The sequence below is a fragment of the Pleurodeles waltl genome, chromosome 9, assembly GCF_031143425.1.
Source record: "Pleurodeles waltl isolate 20211129_DDA chromosome 9, aPleWal1.hap1.20221129, whole genome shotgun sequence".
NCBI lineage: Eukaryota > Metazoa > Chordata > Amphibia > Caudata > Salamandridae > Pleurodeles > Pleurodeles waltl.
In genome coordinates, this window is record NC_090448.1 from 163,477,232 (window position 1) to 163,494,762 (window position 17,531).

At 42.9% G+C, this 17,531-nt stretch overlaps 1 pseudogene; it reads left to right on the forward strand.

The window, feature by feature from the left end:
- The first annotated feature begins 4,223 nt into the window (after positions 1-4,223).
- LOC138259601 (UAP56-interacting factor pseudogene) lies at positions 4,224-5,026 on the forward strand (annotated as a pseudogene).
- The last annotated feature ends 12,505 nt before the right edge of the window (positions 5,027-17,531 follow it).

Below are 17,531 nucleotides of genomic sequence, written 5' to 3' on the forward strand. Positions count from 1 at the left end.
TCACAATCATTACTGTTTTATGTTTCATCTTCCTAATAATTGGCGCTCATGCCTTTCATCATAGAATGCAGTTGCTTCAATACATTCTTTGAAACATATCCTGCATCACTTTGTCTGCCTTTGTGTGTGTAAGACTTTGTGCAAATGGGAAAATGGGGTATGATCTGTTCCACCACGACTTCCCCGAGGAGTCCAAGTGTCATGTTTTTAGGCTGCTTCAAATCACCTTTACTTTCTAGGTTTGGGTGAGGTGCTGCTAGCTAGCTGAGGAGGTCAGGCCGACAGCTTCCTGTTGGTGTGTGACTGACTCAGACACCCACGTGCGGTTGTGCTGCTGCCCAGAACTAAGCAGTCTCACCACCATGGTAAGAATCCTAATATATTTACATGGAATAAAACACTTACCTATAGGGTTTAATACGGAGTTGCAACAGCCCACTCTTAAATGTCTATTGTCTTCAACATATACTTTTCATGATAAATAAGTAGGACCTACTTCCGTTGTAATAATTTTTCATAATAAACAGGTCTAACCTATGGCATTGGGCATACGTTTATCCTCCACACCAATCAAGCCTGTAGCTGTTGCTGTTGGGTTGTCATCATAACCAACTCAGGCCTCATGCACTGAACATAAGCTTTCCCACATGTCTCCCATCAGGCATACAGTCATAAAATTGCAAATGTATATAAAATTACAGTTGGTGCAGCAAATTACTAATTCTCGTAATGGCTTACCAAATTTTCTCACAATGCAAATTTTCTATAGTCATGGTTTGTCAGAGGGGATAACAAATCCCTTGCCTATTAAGATAATCAATGAGTTTCCATTTAACAAAAAAACGATCTTTAATTTAAAGTAATTACAATCTACCCTTAAAATGCCTTTTTACTTTAAAATATGCTTTTCACATTCAATATGTCAGAACTACTGCCTTGATCTTAACTTTTCATAATAAACAATTAGGTATACAGCCTTTATCATTGACCTTTCACCATAACTAATTTAAGCCCATTGTACCAAGCATAAGCTTTACACAAGGCAAGCAGCCAGCAAACAGTCAGAAAAGTACAAATGCATACAAAATGACATCTGGCAAAGCAAAATTCTATCTCTCCTACAAGAGCCTAACAAGACTTTTTCTTGTGCACTTCTTCTATCCTCACGGTTTGTTCTGATGGATCACCAAACACCAAAACCTTTGCCTACTCCTATAATACGTGAAATTCCATGTAACAAAATACCTACCTTTGGGCCAGATGTATCAAGCCTTTTTGCATTCGCAAACGGTGCGAATGCCTGTTTGCAAATGCAAACATGCCTTTCAGTATTTATGAAAGGCATTTGCAACACAAATTTAAGGAATCGCTAAAATAGCGATTCCTTAAATTGCAAGACCGTTAAGAGAGTTGCAAGTTGTGATTCTCTAAATAAGAAATTGCAAATAAGGAATCCTTATTTGCAATTTCTAAACCACATGTATCAAGCTATTCCTTAATGCAAATTTGGCATTAAGGAATCGCAATTACCACCAAGTAAAACTTGGTGGTAACCATGTGCAAATTTTTAAAATGCATTAAAAATGCATTTTTAAAATTGACATGTAAGGCACACATGCCCCTTTGGCATGTGTGCACCTTACATGTCCAAAAAAACTTTCTGGGGTGCAGCAGAGGGGGCCTTAGGCCCCCAGCACCCTGGGGTTTTGCATTTCCAAAATTGCGAATTCCAGTTAGGAATTCGCTATTTGGGAAATGCAAAAAAATCGCAAATATGGGCCTACAGGCCCAGAGGTGCGAATGGGGGCTGTATCGCAATTTGCGATTCGGTAATAGCATTTGCGATTTTTAAGAAATCGCTATTACAGAATCGCAAATATGATACATAGCATTTTGCGAATCAGATTAGCGATTTCTTAAAATTCGCTCTTATCGATTCGCAAAAGGCTTTTTTGATACATATGGACCTTTATGATTTAGCACAAATTAATAACAACCCATCTTTAAAAACCTGTTGTCTTTATTGCATGCTTTTCACAATATGTAGGTTAGGGCTACTGGTTTTGTCATAATGTGTCGTAATAAATATATTAAAACTATAGAATCTGTCAGGACTTTTCCAAATTAACTGATGAAGTCTTTACCCTTTACTATTGGCTTTATATTTTACCAAACAGCTGCCTATTAAAGTGAACACCAACTCACAACCCTCACACATACAGTAATACAATTACAAATATATAGAAAAAATCCATTTGTAAAACAATACAAAGCCACTCTCAATTGGGTATCACAAGAATAATCACAGTGAAAACCCCCAGGGTTTGTCGAAATGGGCAGCCAGCACCAACACACTTCCTACCATGCTTATCTGTGAGATTGTATTTAACAACATTCCTGTCTATAGTCTGTAACAGACTGTGATAACAATCAACTGTTAAAGCCCTACTGGCTTTCACCTGTGCTTTTTACAAGTATTAAACTAGGCACACTGCCTTTGTCATAATGTTTCATAATAAGCAGATTAGAGCTATAGCATTGGATATAATGTGTCCAGAGCACCTAACAAGCACATAACTTGTCAACATAACCAACTCAGGCCTAATGTTTTGAATGCAAGCTTTACCAAAAAGCAACAATCAAACATGCTGGTGAAATTAGACAGATATACAAATTTACAGTTGGCTAAGCAAAAACTGTCTCTCCTAGAACAGCCGAGGATTTTCCCAGATCAAACCTTATATATCCACCATTTGTCTCACTGGGTGACCAGCACCAAAAGCATTGTCTACTACGGTAATCTGTGAGATTCCATGTAGCAAAAAAAACTTTATGTAGGCTTCAATACAGAGTAATAACAATCCACTCTTCAATGCCTATTGACTTATTATTACTCTGTATTAAAACCTACAGATAGTTTTTTTTTGCTAAATGGAATCTTGCAGATTACCGTAATAGGCAATACTTTGGTGTTAATCACTCAGTGTGACAAACTGTGGATATAGGCCATCTTGTAGTTCCTTTCCTAGAATCAGTAACGTGTTTTAATCTTACACACTTTTCCATTCTCACAGAGAGTTTGAAACACGTTCCTTTTGTGTCATCAATAAATGTTTTCATTTTGTTTTTGTAAGTCTTGATAGCCTTGTTAATGTTCAATTGAAACATCATTGCCTCACTTACGGCCTGATTACGAGTTTGGCTATCTGGGGACTGCCATGGCCATGGCCCAACTTGCACTGTGTTGGCGGTCTGGCTGCGATATTATGATAAATGCTGTTACATAGACAAAAGACCCCCACGGTCCCGCCCACACCACCAGCAAATGTAGACCGGCGCGTTGACGAGATAGGCCAATAGGTCTATCGGAGGACGGGCCACCAGTTCAATCACCATCCCAATCACTAGGGTGACTAGGGTGGCCCAACCACAACACTTGAGTAGGAGGAAACAGAGGGCTATAAGTGTGAAACTCACCTGTAGACAGCATCATACATCCTGTGCCGAGATGGAGCTGATTCTGCACATCCTGCCACTGCTTGTGCTGCTCAATACCACACACAATTGATGTTGTCGTGGACGCAACCAACGGTAAGCTAAACACCTACCCATTTCCTCAAACTCCACAACAAATTGACAGGCCACCATTAACCCGGTATGTGGACTTTGTTCTGTGGTCCAATATATGTCATGTGCCCCTTTCAGAATTTTACACACAGAATGCCCCAATCACAGCCCCATGGGGCTCTCTTTGGCCAGGTCACTGACACTGCACTGCCACATTCTACAAAACGTGATATGTGTGCACATTCCAGCTTCAGGGATAGTGATGTGTTCATAACAGTGTGTCACACAACAGCAAATCCTCATCAATATCACACCTACATTGTTCACATGACATGGCCTGTCATGACAGAACATATACATCTGCATTGATGGGTCATTGGACCCAAATACACCTTCCCTGCAAAATCCTTGTAATGGGCTTACTCATATCACCAACATTGCATGAGAATGTAAGGTAAATGGCATAACAGAGGGAGATGCATAACAGAGGGAGGCCGGGCCTGTGTTCTGTGGGAAGGCAGCTTCAGGTCCCAAGGGAAGGTCGAGTCTGGGGCCGACGGCCGAGCAGCCATGTGTGGCCTGGGCTTCCGGGCCACTGCACTGAACGGCTCCGAAGGCGGAGATGTGGTGGACAAGATAGGCATGATATCATTAGAATGAACAGGGCGCAGCAACGCAACCTGAGTAGCAGAATCCACCCATATGCAAATGGCGGTTTCAGGCCAGGAGGGAGCAGGTGGAGATTCCAACAACAGAAAGGTTTTGGCAAGGGTCGCTATGGTTACACATGGCATATAATGCCTAGACGGTGGCGCCCTTATATAGTTAGGACCGGCCTGGCAGCCTGGAAGGCATCAAACTTTCGGGAAGGAGTCAGTCCTCTCAACCGCTTGCCTCTCAGTGAGAGAAGCATACAGCGTCTGACATACAAAAGGAGTATTACCTCTCCGACGTCCCCAGAGTGGAGGAAACCCATGCCAGGTCTGCAGTGGCCGTTGCTGAGGAGGGACAGTTTATCATCCGCTATGGCTTACAGCGGACCAACTATGTCCTATGATGGGTATAAATTGGAAGAACACAGGGAAAATCACCAAGCAACTTTCCTTTCCGAATGTGGCCTAGAGCTGCAGACACAGTTGGAAACCGATCTACATTTAGACCAGCCATCAGGCGGACGTCCACTATGAGTGGAGGACTCTTGACTGCGTCAATAGAGAACCCAGCAGCCCTTGAACTAACAATCAACCCAGTACACCGATTATCCTGTTCTATACTGCCTCCATTATTAATAAAGGACCCATTGCAACAGTAAGCTCCCAAAGGAGTAGCATTACAGTTTTACACAAACAGCATAGGCAAACAGACTGGAATAACGTTGAACAAACATTTCAGAATCCTGAAAGAGCAAAGAATTACCTTGAGTCCAGGGAAAGGAACCAGATTTGGCATTGTAGAATAGCATCATTTTTTGCGTTTTTGTTGTTGTTCTTTTTCTTTTTTTGGGGGGTAGGACTGGGAGGGAGCAGAAGATTGGGATCATATAGACTTTACCAATCTGTTCTGTAAATTTCTGACCAGAAAACCCTACCAAAGGATATGGCATTCTTACCTACACACAAGCCCTGCAGAAGCAGTTTTCTGCAATGGTGCACATGGAACATTTTTTTGTAATGGTTTTTACTCCTGGATTGTTGAAAATATTGAGGGCCACCTTTAAAGGGAATAGTGGGAGGGGACTCTGCAAAAATAAATCATGTAGCATCAGTGCAATTTGTTCTAAAATGTACATTTTTTATTTAAACCGCACCCTGATGTCATGCAGTGAAACAGCTATATCTTCCAGAGACTCCTAGTTTTTATATATACAGGATAGCCTAAGCCCATACTCTTTCCTTATTAAAAACAAAAGGGAAAAAAAAAAAAGAAAAAAAAAAGTAAGGTAAATGGGATGCAGAATCATTTGTGTGACAAACATCCAAAGTATACAATGTAAACAATCCCCGGAGGATAGGTTTGGAGGCATCAGGGGACCCCAGGAGGGCTGCTGCCCTGTGACACATTTCACTTTGTACATGCATCAAAAAAACGATTTGCACAGGAACTGTGGCCTGATGAATATCAGGGACAACCAGTAGTATAACCAAGTATCATGCCCATGTGGCAAATGAGTAAGTGCAAGTCTAGAAAGCAAATACACCAGTAACAGCATGAGTCACACATTTACATAAAGTAGGTGTAGGGTGCACAGATTGTAATGGACACATGTCCATTAGAATGTTTAGGAAGGTAGCAGAATTGAACACCCTCCATGTGTGGATAAACAAAACTCAAACTTGCACACATTAAACAAATGTCCAATCTACATCAGGGGAGAAATGTAATCCAACAGATGTTGACATTGGCCAAGCCAACAAGAAATACTTACCATGTGAAACAACACCCAATGCAAAGCCACCCCAATTGGATTACATCTCACACATCCATCCATCAAGCATTCACCCTTGTCCTGGGTGACTCCAGCACTGGTTCCAAAGTCAGATCTTACCAACCACATTAAATGGATCATCAATCAGGGTGGAACAGACACAACTGTAGTCATAAATCACAAATTATTCATGAATATCAAAAAGGTAGAAGGCAGGACCAATATGTAGCAAAATGAACAACTGAACTTTATTAACAACACCCCAAAAATAGAGAAAAGGCCAATGGCCAGACCTTGCTAAAAAGTGTGCTGAGCACACTGCTGTGCCCCACAAATTCCCTCATCAATCACAGTCACAGCAACCTCTATAGAAAGGGGCATCTAGTGGGCATTCCAGGCACCTCAATGATCACCCTTAGGTGGGTTTGGGTTTTGAATGGGTGGGTTTGGTCTTGGGAGGGGTGGGCTTCACTTTGGGAGGGGCCGGCTTCTTTTTGGGTTCTGGTGGAGTATGGCTGCATCTGGGGGCGGGGGCAGGTGTCACAGTTGAGGACTTAGATGTGGAAGGGATGGGTTGGGGTGTGGGTGGGGTGGGGTTCTTTTTGCCTTGGAAGGGGGTGAATTCACCAGGGTAAATGCAAGGCCAGACAGGAAGCTTTCTTTTGGAAAATGTAGATGGTGTACAGTAGGTATTAGGAGTTATGAGGTTGAGGAAGTACTTGGGTCAGCTTTGGATTTGGTTATTGTTGGTGCTAGTGTGTGTGCCTGAAGTATGTTTGTGCTTTGTCGGTGTCTGTTGTTTGTGTGAGTGTGGGCATTTGCATCTCTTGGTGGGCTGTGCTGTGGATGTGATGGGTAAGGTGAGAGTGGTGAATTTGTCTGTGTGGGTGGGGTGGTGTCTAGAGGTATGGTGGATACAGTGTCTGTGTCTGTGGGTGTTGGGGTGATGTCTGGGGTATAGTGGTTGTGGTGGCTGTGGGTGTTGGGGTAGTGTCTGGGGGTACGGTGGATATGGTGGCTGTGTCTGTGGGTGCTGGGATGGTGTGTGGGTATGGTGGATGTGGTGGTGGTTGTGAGTGGGGTGAGTGACAGTTAAGTGCTTGTGTGTCTTATGGTGTTTGTGTTTATGTGTGCTGCTTGTGGCTGTTGAGGTGTGTGTATGTGTGAGTGTGCTTTGGACAAGAATAGGAATAGGGAAATTGTATGGGGAAGAGGAAGGTTGAGGGGGGATTTGTGGGGAGTGGAAGGCTGCCGTGAGGGATGAGGCCAGAGCCTGACAAGATCTCTGTAGAGCAGACGTGAATATCTTCCGGGTACACAACTATCTATTGGAGCTGGGTGCCTTGCACCTGGATGGCATTTAGAATGGCAGTCTGACCCACAGAGATTCTCCTCAGGAGGTCAAAAGCCTCTTCACTCAGGGCAGCAGGGGTAACAGGGGCCGGGGTGAGGTGCCTTGGGCAAAGGAGATGTACCCTTTTGGGGGGAGCAGACCCCATTAACTGGGTGGGGAGCAACAGGGAGAGTGGAGCTGGAACTGAGGTAGCGGACAAGGATGGAGCAGGTGTAGGTCCTGTGTTTTCCACCACCACTAGGGAGTTTCCACTGGAGGTTCACATAGAAGAAGGTGATGTGGAGCCGGTCTCCTCCATGGCACTCCCCTTACCCTCACACTCAGGGCCACTAGGTCCCTCAGTGTCTGATGTTTCGAGAATGGAGGTACCGTGGCCAGCTGCTTCCTCACTGATGTCAGCCGCGGCTCCTTCCCTTGCCTGTGATGATGGTGAAACGACAAATAGGGTCTGTCCATGTGCCTGAACACATTAGAAAACAGCTTTGATTACACAATATTACCATAATGTACAGTAACCCCCAGCCGCTAGGTATTCCAAAGTACCTCCAACATTTGCAACACCACATGCATGCATGCCACATGAACTGTAAACATTTGCACACAGGAAAATCAGAATCACAGACACCTTCAATTGCATGAGTGAAGTTGTCAAATCATAACCCATGGATCAAGTTGGAAACCTTTTCAGTGCCACCATGAATGGTTTGGCTTTCGTAGCACCCCTCACTAATCTGTTGGCATCAAATATAATAGCAATGCCAAGGCCATTCTCAAGGATTCCACACAATGTCCTGCAATCAGCAAATGTTCAGAACTGTATTACACTGGCTGGCCACAGGGCAATTTCAATTTACAGTGGCTATATCTGGTTGTATGTCACAATTTATGTTCAGTGGTGTTTTAAAAGATGTGCTGTCAGGAATGATAAAACATATTGACAGCTATATCAGGTTCCCTAGATGTGAGGATTTAGCCAATGTGAAGGTTGGCTTCTATGGATTTGGCCACCTCCCACGTGTAGTTAGAGCCATTGATGACACCCATATTGCATTAGTACCACTGCAAGCCAGTGAACAAGTGTATCACAACAGGAAGAACTTCCATTCTATCAATGTGCAAGTTGTCTGCTTGCCGGATTTGTATATTTCGAACATCTGTGCCCAGTTCCCAAGTTCAGCCCATGATTTCTTCATACTACGGAACAGCACCGTACCCCAGCTGATGTCACAACTATTAATAGAAAGGGCCTGGCTTGCTGGTAAGTATGATCTGTCCTAACTTTGTGTGTGTAATGTCAGGAACTATAATCAGAAAGTGTGTGACTTATTGTAGCATGTATGTCTTTATTCAAAACAGGAGACTCAGCATATACCAACCACTGAGGAATCCAACTACACCAGGGAAAGTCTACTTCAATGAGGTCCATGGAAGAACATTGCAGCCAGTTGAGTCGGCTTTTAGGCTTCTGAAGGCCACATTTTGCTGTCTGAACAATACTAGGGGAGCCCTCCTCTACTCGTCCTGGAAGGTGTGTCAAATCACAGTGGCCTGCTGCATGCTCCATAACATCACGCTGTGAAGGAATATTCCTTAAATCCCAGAGGAGGGAGAGCCTGCAATGCCACCAGGTGAGAATCCAGAAATGGAAAATGAAAAGGACAGTGGTGAAGAGAAAGGAGCTGACTTGCAACAAGATCTCATCAACAGATTCTTCTCATGAGCGTATGTCATGAGATGGCATGACTTTGATTACACAATTAATTCTTATTGTGATGATGTGAGGTGTATGTTGTAGAAAATGTTAGGAAGCTGAAGCTCTGGCAAAATCTGGCAAAGGGCATTTGATGAGGAAGGCTTTGAGACATTCACATTTTATTGATGTTGCTTTGTTGATGTCAGATTTTTGCCATGGACTGCGTTCTTCAGAAGTACGTTATGTGAATTGTATCATATGTATGGTTTCATAGCTAAACTCTTTGTGTTTGTGTTTTTAGGTACCTTCACCATGGCATTTTCAGATGGACAATTCAGAGTTGTGACATTAGCAGACACATGATGTTGTTGAATACACGAAATGGACATGAATTGTTCAAAGGAAATTATATCACAGACCTTGGGTGTGCAAAACCTGTGCCAAGACAGTTTGCACAGTGATAGGATGGAAGTTAACGAGACTCCATTGGACTTGTTCCTTGTCGTTTAGTGGCCATGATGCATTACATGTATCATCATGTGCTCAGACAATATGTATTTGTAGGCCTAATACATGTTAGTTTACCTTCACATTGGCTAAATACTAATTTTGTTTGAACTGTATATAGCTGTTATTGTGTTTTATCATTGTAGGCCAAAGTGCCTGTGGCACATCACTGGCATTTGTTTGTTTCATACTGCCATATGCAGAAGCACTTGGTTGTACTTCCATCTGAGTCTTGCTTTATATGATGTTGGATTCCTTTTGTGAGGTAGGTGATATGGTTCCTACTGATGACATCAACCAAATTCATTTTTGCCTATTTTACAGGACAATGTCTGATATATCCATTCCTTCCACGATCTGGAGGTCTGTACCTGTAAATATGATGACTTACACAGTATGAATCAAACATGTATGAATTTCTATGTTTCTGACATCCTCGCAGATTATGATTTGAACAATGTAATACAAATCATCTCAGAAAAGACACGTGTATGTATGTGTTGGTGTGGCATGGTTGTGATCCTGAGCTAAACATTGTGTACATGTAACGTATCCCTGATTCCACAAGTCGCATGTTTTTTCATTGTATGGTTCACATGTTCTTACATATCTACATTTCTAAATGTGAAATTTAAGACAGCAGACAATGGGTTTGTGACTTGTGAATTTATTACAGTGCTAAGGGTGAAAACAAACTTGTGGCAAAAAGTAACATATATGAAAAGTGAAGGAGACAGTCATGGTGAATGAAATCATAGGAGTAGATGCCACACCATTCGAAGTCCAAAGTCCAGAGTACTCCTCCCATCAGAAATAGAATGGGGTTCAGGATCAGTCCACAGAGTGAATGTGTGAAAGGAGGACATTAAGGATGAGGTTTCTTGCTGGCAGTGATGCGTGTATTGCCATCCGCCCCTCCTGGATTTTTACATGGACGTCCCCGCTTGCGAGGGTGGTGTTCAGCTGCTTCAGAGGCAGGTGTATGTGAAAGTGGCTGGCCCTCTGGCACGGCCTCCCTTCCTATGTCTGCTATAGATGTACTTGGGCTTGATGTAGTTGGCCCACAGGAAGGAGTAGATGTTGGTGAAAAAGCCATGCTCAGGGTTGTATGGGTTGTATGGATGTCCCTCAGCACCCCATTAGCGTGTCCATGTTGGAGTTAAGGGCCTCCATATGATGGTTCATGTCCCTCTACAGCTGCTTGACCTCCTGAAGTTCGGTTAGTACGTGGCCCATCATGCCTTGAGACTCATGATAGATCCCCAAAGACTTGGCTAATGGGTTCCTGGTCATGAGTGATCCAGACACATCGCTCTGCTGGCCCACAGCATCCCTCCCATGGACCCTACCCCTGTGAGCCTGTGCCCTTGACAGAGCTTGCCCTCTCCAACTGGGTCCTGGACCCTCATTGTTAGGATTTGTACCTCAGGATCCAGGACTGGGGGGGCACAAGATGTTAGCAACTGTGTTAGGTACAGAGGCTGTGGGCACATTATTGTCTTTGATGTTGAAGCAACTGGGGTAGGAGGTTTTGTTCTGGGCACAGTGAGACTCACTTTTGCCATGTGACCAGCTGCCCAGATGGGGCAGGACCATCATTCACTTCCACATGTCCAGGAGTGTTGTCATCACTGAGGGCTTCATGCAGAGGTAGTTTGGGAGTCTAGTCGGTGGACAATGTCTGGCTAGGTGCTGTGTCAGCTTGACCTGTTGATAAATAGAGTACATTGTTATTGGTTGAAGTGTTGAATCTACATCCAAAGTATTTGTGTCACTGTAACTAGACTTCTTGGACAATCTTAAGTGGTAGGTTTGCTGGTTGTGCTATGTTACCATGATATTGAAGTTGTTGATACTGCTCTCACACTGCGTTTTTCTGGTGAGTCCTGAAAGGAGCAAGATTGGCATGTATCAGTATATTGATATCTGTCAGGCGTTTTTATACTGTCTCTATTTCTAAGATTATAGCGGTTTTGAAGGATCTCTGAATGAGGAGATTCTCCCCTTTCTTTTTTAGCTGTTTGTTGTTTTTTTATCCCAGCATTTTCTAGAACCTTCAGGTGCTTGCTTGGTAGAATCTTTATTAGTTCTACACTGTAATTGTAGTTTAATGGGTCTGGCCCCCAGACTATCTGGACCAATACTAGAGTAGGTCTTGGGGGTAATCTTTGGCAGCCCATGTTTTTGATCCTGTGCAGAAACGTCCTAACGCCTCCTACGCACTGCTAGTGCAACTGCTTCCCCTTGAGATTACTCAATATTATTGAAGACACTGTGGCAAATTTGCCCATCAATTGCATCCCCAAATCAAGGGCTGGGACAGCCCCGTATTCATCTTGAAAAGACCTCCGGAAGATTGGTGAGTGTCACTGTACCTTGTGTGGTAGTAGAGAGCGTGGCAAATACCATGCCCAAACTATTACAGTTATCTACTGTGAGAACCTTCCCAAATGGCAAGGTCATAGAGAGTATTCTATGTTTATCATGAGGGCCAGTATGGGGAAAAACTGCTTCCAACGCCTTCATTTTTTGAGCTGACCAAAACGGAATCTCCTCCCGCTTGGTGGGTACTTTATCCATGATCGAACGTACAGTAGCAGGATAAATTGCCTAATGTAACTGCATGTGGTTGCCCTGGGGAAGCACGTGCTGGGATAGTATTTAATGTTTGCATTACAAACTATACTAACAGTCTGTATATTGCCGTGAGCTCTATATTTAAGGGTCGGACCTCAGCTACGACCAAGGTTGCTGCATCAGGGTGCGGTGTGTATGTCGCCAGTAAAGGCCAGGTAGGACCACTGTTGCTCAGAGGACCTAACCTTACATGTAATATTGTATATCGTAGGGTGCCATCAAGCCAATTATTATGATCTTGATAAGGACTTGGGGCCAGATGTAGCAAGCATTTTTGCCCATTCTGTGTCTATGGGAAAATGTGTTCGTACATATGGCCCTTGGTATCTCTAAGTATGCATAAGCTCTGTATTGTGCAGGTATGTTAGCAGGTGTGTAGAAATGAAATGTGTTAGTGTTCCCTTCAACTGCTGGAAAGGTGACCCAAGAATAAAATGTTTCTGTTTTGTAGGCCAGATGAGCCTTAACAACAAATGTGACTGGATCCCCTGGCCTATAAGGCCTTTTGTCAATAAATGTTCTGTGAGGGGTGGTTGCATGTTTACTGCAATTACTGCCCGTTGCAGGTTCACCATGGTAATGGTTTAGGTATTTGTTCAGAGATAAGGACACTAAATGGGGATTGATCCTTTTAAGGTTCAAGCTTGAACAACCTACAGCATTGGATAAGTACTACCTACCTAGCTGAGGAGGAAATTCTCAATACCAATCTCTGTATATAGCATTGAGGTGCCTTTAGCACATAGTAAGACAGAGATACTTAGGAGGATCCAAAAATGAGTGCCTGACAAAATGTTGGCGGCACTGTGTCGCGTAGGTTCTCATTATCCTAATGAGACTACTGGATTTGGGTGGCAAAATCACCTGAGTTGTGGGGAACTGAGTACAATCCCACACCATGTGACACCTGTCGGCCCAATTCAGGTTTTCCATCCAACTATCAGTGCCTCACCTTCACTCGACAGTGGGGATGATTGTGGCAACTGGGTGCATGACAGAGAAGACTCCTCAGGGTAGTCGTGGTAGATCAGAACTCATCCCTTTCTCTCAGTTACATTAGTCTCACACAGGCAAAGACAAACAGAAGCAGATTATAGTTCAATAGGGTTTATTGAAGTAACTGCATCATAGATAAAATGTCATGTATAGCAATAACTAGGATGGTAAAACACGCTAGAGGCAAAATGGTGACAAGAAGAGTGAAACACACAAACAGCCCCACCATACTGTTATTACATGTATATATTTCCTACCTAAGCTATTTGAGAGCACAGCATGATGAGCCCTAATCTGCCTTTCAGTTTTCCCACCTGGGAAGACATCACCCCTGATACCTGAGCAAGGAAGCACGTTGTCGAAGAAGACACCATCCCCTTATAGGCCAGAGATTCGGCAGACTAAAAGAGCAGCTGTAGCGAAGACACTGAGTGCTCGGCATGCACTCATGGTCATCTGGCTGGAATCTCCCTCTAACGTGTATGGGACAGAGAAGTATTTTATAATAAAACAGCAGATGTTCTAAGAAAAGGTCCCCACATAAGGATATGTCTATTTCTGTGAAAGTCGGAGACACAGCTTAACACTTTTGCCAGCAACCCTATCTGGCTTCAGCCATGAGGAAGGCACAAAATGAAATTAATGCTTTGTTAAGAACGTAGTGCTTTCCTAAGTGAAAGAACAACCAGATAGAGAAAATAAAACAACACCGCAAATGTGGCTAATGATAGAAAAACAAAGTGATGCTGAATAAAATGTAACTGTGCTAATGTGCACAACTGCAGGCCTAGTTTGATTAAATAACATGTCTAAAACATGGCTAAAATAGCTTTACAACACATGTCACTTGCTGACTCCCCACACTAAAGAAATGCTAAACTCCTAGGGGAGGGTACATCATTTCAGAGATGGTACACATATATATTTGGGCATGTGTAGAAAGGCCTGTTGGTTTGAGGTACAGAAATAGGGCCTCTTGGTAGTTGTAGTCAGGTCACTCTCTGTACTTCCCAAAGCTTGCCAAATGTTTAGTCTTTTAATATCTGTTGCCACACTAAAGTTAGGTTGGACCATACATTTACACGTTGACGCATACCATGGGTCCTGGGATGATCTTTTGTTATTGAAGCACTTACAGAACCCATTCCAACATAAGGCATGTAATGGGGCTTGATAAATGTGATGTTATAAACAACATTGCACATTGACAGGCTTACAACTCTGCAACTCTGGGAAATGCATGTTGGGAAAGTAGATGAACAACACAGTGGCAAAAGGTGAGATGTGAGCATACCCGACATTGAAGATTTGTGTAAATTTGTGTGTTGTAACTTTCCAGACTCCACTCCCCCACTCCCTCAGGATGCAGGATGCAGGATGGACAAGATCTTCTTCTCCCAGGAAAGAGTTGTAATGGGGCACTGGAAGAGCCATCACCAGTACTCCGGCACTCCATGTGTTGCCTGGAGGCCAGGGAATGTACCTTCCCCCTCAGGTCATTCCACCTCTTCCTAATGCCTTCCTTTGTGCTCAGGGTGGTGCCTACAGCTTTCACTCAGTAGACTATTCTTTGCCACATTTCCATTTTCCTACTGAGAAGATTATGCTGGACTTGAGCTCCAAACAATTGCGGTTCTACTTTATGATTCCATCCAACATGACTCTCAACTCACCTTCAGAAAAACATGGATTTTTGAGTTGTGACATGGATGTAAATTAAAGTGTGTGATAGGGACTTACTTAACAAAAAAGTGAAATAGGGAGTAAATAGACAAAAGTGAATAAAAGGTGTTAAATGGGATGGTAAAAAAAGGGGTGCCTTATCTATCAATAAAGAGAAAAATGGTGGTCTCTGGTCTCTTTCTTGCAGTGGAGAGGCAAAAGATCATGGTCTGGGAAGGGGTGTGTTTTATAGTGTGATTTTCACATGTCTCGACTGGGCAAATGTAGGTCAACTGTATTGTTTTTTAATCCATCCAATGGGTGTTTGTCTGTTGCTTTGCTGACTGCATACCGTGGCGGCCGACCAAGGACAGCTCACCGCAGCAACTAGACCGCCACATCAAATGTATTTTTGCAATGGGCTTGATGGTTCCATGCAACCATGACGGCAACAGAGTGGACACCGCCAAGATTGCAGTCATTTGTTATGGCGGTCGGCTGTTCCGGCTGCATAAATCGTTATACGGCGGTCGGAGACCACCTGTGCAGTGGTCTTTTTGGGACCGCCACCTTGACGGTCTGGCAGTCCGACAGCCAAAATCGTAATAAGGCCCTTATTCTTTAGTCACCAAGGGACTAACTTGGAACCAGCTTTGCACCCTTTCGACAGCAATAAAGATATAGGATTAGGCATAGTAGCACAGGTTAGTAAAGTGGCTTGCAATGCTTTCCTCCAATAAGACCACCTTTGGTTGTTAATTGGATAACTGTTTTATCACTCTGTTGAACCTCTCAACTTGACCATTGGCTTCAAGATTGGACAAGGAAATCCATTTATGTTGAATGCCATACTTGGAAAAATAATCCCCAATAAGTTTGATCTCAAATTGAGGACCATTTTCTGAAACAATGACTTCTGGAATGCCTACTCTGCAGAGCAGCTCATCTAGAACCTCCACAATCACCTCAGAATCAACCTTACCTACTATCCTCACTTCTGACCACTTACAAAAATAAACAACAAATACAAATCCATAGTATCCTTGTTTGGGAATGACAGAAAATAGACCAATGATGTCAATACCTAGCTTTTGCTAAGATGCATCAGATAGTACTACAGGCAAAGACTAGGTCACAATGGCTGCTGCTGATTTATCACTGCAAGAGCACTGGCTTCATGTCTTCAATACTTATCTAACATAATATCCAGCCCCAGCCACCAATATTGCTCAGGTAATTGTCTCCTAGAGCAGGATATGCCAAAATATCCTTCATGGCCACACTGCGCTAGTCTAGACCTTAAACTATATGAGAAATGATCTTTCCCCTCTGAGCACACGCCTAAATCCTTCCACAATTCATAGTACATTTTAAGTTCCCACAATATGGTTAGTTCAGCAGGACAACCTTCCAGTAAATCTTGCTGCACTTTAATCAATTAATGGTCCTTCTTAACCTTAACCACTTTCCCTCCGGAATCACAGAAGTTCCAACACCTTCATTTTTCTAAGATGCTCACATCATGAAGATATAAGCTACTTCATACTCCAGTTCATTCTGTTCTCCCTCAGTTTGCATTTTGACAGGATGCCTGGACAAACAATCAGGGCTATACTCCATGCTAACTCGAAATGTCTGCAATTTGTAAGCACATGTTGTAATATTGCCATCATAGGTCTACCACCACCAGGTGACAGCTTGTTAATTAACTGTTTATAGTCCAGTCTTATTGTACATTTTGTGCCCCACAGGCACATTCTGTAATGCTCAGAACCCCATCACACAGGCTAACAGCTCCTTCTCAATTACAGAGTCTTTCTGAGTTTTTCAATGTTTTGGAGCAGTAGGATTTTTTCCCTCCATGTTGTATGAGTAAGGCACCCAAACCAAAACTAGTGGCATAAACACCCACAAAGCGTTATTTTCCTACTTCATAGGGTTTCAGACATGGTTGATTATTAATTTTGTTTTTTAGTAACTCAAAGTATCATTTTAAATTTTTCTAAAGAATATCCCTCAAAGGCTCTACTGTAGTAGCAAAGCTTAGTTTGATTTTGTAGTAAAATTCTGTTAAGACTCCTAAAGCCACAATTTGTTCTTTGGCTATTGGTTTGAGTGTCATGGTAACAGCTGTAACATGTCAATGTTTGGGCCTTCTAACCATGTTGGAAATTGTATATTCCAAAAATTCAACTTCTTGTTTCCAAAACGTGCATTTGGCTAGTTTGTGTGAAACCTTTTTCTTGCAGAGCTGTTAGTACTATCCTCAAGGTTTTACAATGGCCATATTAATCCTTCCCAAAAACCAATATGTCATCTTGGAATGCAGTACCTCCAGCAAAATTCTCTGATGTTTCTTTCATTAGCCTTTGGTATACTGAAGCAGCACTAGCAAGCAGTAGCTGTACATGCCTTCTGCAATGATTAATGTAGTAAGATATTGGTAATCTTTAGTTTCATCTTTCCTCAGTGGAATACCAGCAAGATCTAGGGTAGAAAATGTTGACACAGTAACTAAAGTGGATACCATTTCCAGGGGAATTGATATGGAATGAGAGTCTACCAAACTTTCCTCATTTAGACTGCACAGTGCTATGCACACCCTCAGCCCCCCTAATCCTTTTTCTGATATAACCACTGATGATGCCCATGAACAACACTTGACTGTCTCAGCAATCTTGTCTTTGCAT